The sequence below is a fragment of the Apis laboriosa genome, unplaced genomic scaffold (genome assembly GCF_014066325.1).
Source record: "Apis laboriosa isolate Shangri-la unplaced genomic scaffold, ASM1406632v1 scaffold19_cov150, whole genome shotgun sequence".
NCBI classification, from domain to species: domain Eukaryota; kingdom Metazoa; phylum Arthropoda; class Insecta; order Hymenoptera; family Apidae; genus Apis; species Apis laboriosa.
Window position 1 is genome coordinate 1,627,756 of NW_025222278.1, and position 4,603 is coordinate 1,632,358.

Sequence of the window (4,603 nt, forward strand, 5' to 3'; positions counted from 1 at the left end):
AGAAACTCACTCCCTTACTCTTCGAGAAAAATCAAACCAAACCAAACAAGTCGTGATTATTATGGCGAAACGGATAAATGGAATTATGAACACGCACGATGATTATAACTATCGAGGTAACACCGTCGGATGCTGATGAATCATCGGAGGTAAAGGTCAGAGAGATAAACGCGCACTTGAAAGGTCAAGGAAATGATGATCGAACGAGGTACGCGGAAAAAGTGAGGAAAAGGAAAAAGAGAGAGAGAGAGAGAGAGAGAGAAGAAAGAAAAAGATGGCGAAAAAAGTGTGTAAATGATTCATCGAACTAATTAATAAACCAACGATCTTTCGTTCGTCTAAAAATTGTTTGCTTTATACGCTGTTTACGCAATCATTCCTTCTTGTTGGGGGGAGGGGAGGGGGGGGGAGGGCTCGTTAATTATATTGGCCGACGTCTACGCTTCTTAGAACGATCGACGCGTAATCGAAATCGAAACGAGCTGGTACATCGAGCTGATTCGGTTTGAAGTCGCGGTTTTTCAAGAGTAATACGCGATAATATACGCGAATACGAGGATACAGGATGGAATGGAAACTTGTTCCTACGTTCGCGTGTGGGTTTTCATGGATCGTGTTCCGCCACTATGAAAATGCTAGCCCACGCGTGTCATTCGACGCGTCAGGGATTGGATTAAATTATTTCCGTTTTATTAAGGATCTCGCGTTTGATTTTACGCTGGTGGGTTTCGTTATAGGCGTTATAGGATTGTGATGTATGCCCCGTAAATGTAAATTATTTTTCTCCTTTTTCTTTCTTCTTCTTTGCTTTCGATCATGTACCGTGTTTTGGATTTTTTTTTTTTTTTTAAGGAATCAATTGTGCGGGTAATCTTTGAACTATATTGTACGTGGAATTTTACTAAGAAGAAGATACAACTCGTATAATTCGTGTAATAATATGTTCGTTGATTGCGTCTTTTATTTAATTGATTTATCTTTGAATGAATGCAAATGTCTGTCATTAAATAAATAAATAATAATACATCCTATAATTTGTAAATTAAACTTGAATTCGAAACTTAACAGAGACACAAAATTGTTATTGCTCATTCATAGATTAATTTTCAAGAAATATAATTAATTTATTATTTACAATGCGATACATTCAGCTCTTTGTTTTCCTAAGCGTTTTTCAATATTTCTTATCGATAACAAATCAATCTTGCTAAAACGGTGTGTGACACAACCCCAATTATCTAAGATTATTCGAGCTTCCATCTGCAATCTGTCGGTTAATTATTTATTTTCTTCTCCAATTACCAGGTAACTGCGCGCCAGTTGTCATCGATCGAACGTGATTACATAAAATCGAATGCTTTACGAGGTATAATAATTTAGAGAAGTGGCGCCACCTGACTCACGGAAGGCGACTTCGAAGGATGAAGGGGATCATCGACCAATTTATTATTCTCCCTGGAAACGTGTTAACGCTTTGGTCAATAAACGAGAGACTCTTAATTAACCGTGAATCGTTTAACGCGTTTTCAACGTGTTACTAGAATCTTTCTGAGTAATTTATGTAGTTGCACGTTCGGACGTTGACAGTTTTATGTCTGACAAATGAAAATTCTGTCAGTTTCAGTATGTATAAATTGTTCGATTATTCGTATTTTTTACGTCTTGATTAGAAGGAATTTCTTCGTTTAACTTTCTTCCACCTCTCTCGTTCTCCTCTACCATCTTTTTATTATTCCTATATATCAATTCCAACTAATTTCTCTCACCATTTATCCTATCCATTCGTTTTTCATTCATCATTCGACCATTCGTTTATCTTAAAGATTTTCATCGAGTGTTAAATAATTATTATTCGTATATAAAAATACGTAATTCCGATTGAATTTTTAGAATTATTATATATTATATATTAATTCAAAAATATTTATCCAAATATATATATATATATATAAGAGATTTAACGATTCCGTAAAATAGAATCGAATAAATTATAATATTCATAAAATTACATCGCCTAATAACCATTCTACCTAATAAAAGTGGCAAAGGTATGGTAAAAAAATATAAATCTACACGAGCCTCCAATTTAATATAATTTCGTGAAAATTACAGCCGAACGAGATTTTAATGAGAAGGAATCGCGCGACGAAGAAAACATCGTAAATTCGTCATTGGGACGTTAAGCACGTACGAATCGCCGGGAGCCGGCAAATAATTGAGAGGATCAAACACCATGGAATGTCAAACATTATTACACGTGGGGTGATCTCTCGAATCTCTCGAATGGGCGCGAGCCCAGTTGGAAAGGGACACGGTTCCACCGATACTTATCTATCGTTTTAATGGCAATCAACCACGATCAACGGCGGGATACCGAGCAATAAAATATTAGATACAGTCGTAAAACGGATCTAAGATGGGTAAATCGAGTAGCGTACGAGTTAGTGTGGCGCGATGTAATCGCGATGTTTCGCTTCTAAACGATGATGTTGCGGAATTTCAGAGATTTCAGAAATGAGATATCGAGTCGAATAGGAGGAATAACTGTGCGTAGATAGATTCTTCATTCAAGCAAAATAATAATTAGGTAATAAAATACGAAATTTAAATATTCGTTTGCATACGTCAATGATATCTAATAGAAAGAAGTGGACATAGTCCACAGATACGATTTTTATGAATAATAAGAGGTTTCAATTGTTGGAAGATAAAAAAAATTAGTTTAATACTCGAAAACCACGCAAATTGAAGGAACGTGTTCATTCCAATTAATTTCTTTTCCTTTTTTTTCTCTCAGTATCTTAAAATTAAAACGACAAATCTAATTCGATTTCTAGCCACTTCGATTCGAAGAACGTGACTCATCGAACTTTCCTGTGGTCTTCATTCGAGAGACAACAATCTCATAAGGATTATTGGCATTACTCCCTCAAATTTTCGTTTACTCGAGTGCACACATCGGCGGATCCACGTTCGTATTGAATAGTTTACGGCTTCTAAATAAGCGGCCCACCAGTTCCCAAACAATTTGCCCACGCCACTGATTCGCTCGTAAATAAAGATAATCTATTCTACCCGGAAGATAAAAATCGTTTCGCGAGAGTTGAAGGGAGAGGTCTGAAACGGGATGAAGAAGGAGGGGAATGGGTAGAGTCGAGGGTAGAGGGCGCTTGTATCGCGCGCACTGCAAGCGGGTTGCAGAGTTCGTTCCGCGGGTTGAACGATCCTCCAGTTATTCATTTTTACGCCGTTCATTGGCCGGATTTTACGAGGCAAAAATGGTGAAATTGCACTTTGTGCACCGTGCTTCCCCCGGCTCCCTCTTTCACTCCGCGCTCCTTTCTGCCTTTCTTTCCCTTATTCTCGCTGAGAGGCGATGGGAAAGTTCGGAGTTCAAGATGCATTTATAACTCGGATGATCGTTTCGAAGCATCGTTTCGCAATCTGTGATAGCAGATTCTTCTTCCGGTCGGTAAAACGTTACAGGGAGTATCAATATCAAATTTGGAGATGATCTTCAATATTATCGTCAGGTTAATATCTCTTGATCTCGTTAATATCAAAATGTCTTCTCTTCAAGAGAGTTTCTGACCAGTAAAAAAGAATAATTATCGAAACATTTATTTTATTCATTATACTTCAATCTTCAACGACCTAACCTCAAAAAAAAAAAGAATATTGAAAGTCTCTCTAAATTTTTCTTCATATCTCGATAAAATTATGATGTTACTCTTCGTTGATGAATATCTTCCTTTCAGAGAGAATTTTTGAGTACTAAAAGAATAATTATCGAAACTGTTTCTTCATTCATTATACTTCAACCTTCAACGACCTAACCTCAAAAAAAAAAAAAAAGAATAAAATCTAAATTTTTCTTCGCATCTCAAAGAAAATGATGATTCTTTGAAAAAAATAATTATTGAAAGATTTTTATTATTTAGTTAACTTTCAACGACTTAATTTCCAAAAGAAAAAAAAATATAATCGAAAGTCTAAATTTTTCTTCGTATCTCGAAAGAATCGTGATGTTACCCTTTGAAAAAAATAATTATTGAAAGATTTTCATCGTTTATAACCTTCAACGAGTTTCCAAAAGAAAAAAACTATAATCGAAAATGTAAATTTTTCTTCGTATCTCGAGGGAATGGTGCAAAGGGTGAGAAACGAGCCACCAGTTTCTCAAGGTAGTCTCTGTTTCGAGGTCTAGGACGCGAGAAATCACGAGGGGAGACGCTTTCGACTGCGTCATCATGGACATGGAACAACACGGAAGCTCTTATCTGATACAGAGGCCGGCCAATAAACTTTAATCGGAAAGGCTCGTTATCGGTCCGAATCCCGCGGCGATCGACTTGAATTACGGGTCGAATAAACGTTAGCCTCGTTCTGTTGGATAAGGATGAAAGGATGAAATGATGAAAGGCTCGGGTGAAAAGCGTTCTCTGATGGATTTCTAATTTAGTCGGACGGGATGGATTTGTTCGGCGGTTCGAGATGTTGCGGGTAGATCGTGTAGCGTTCAGGATTTAAGAGGGTTCGATCACGGTTGTTTTCTTTCGTGCAACAGTAAGATTCGAGAAAATAAAAGACGGAACGTTGGAAA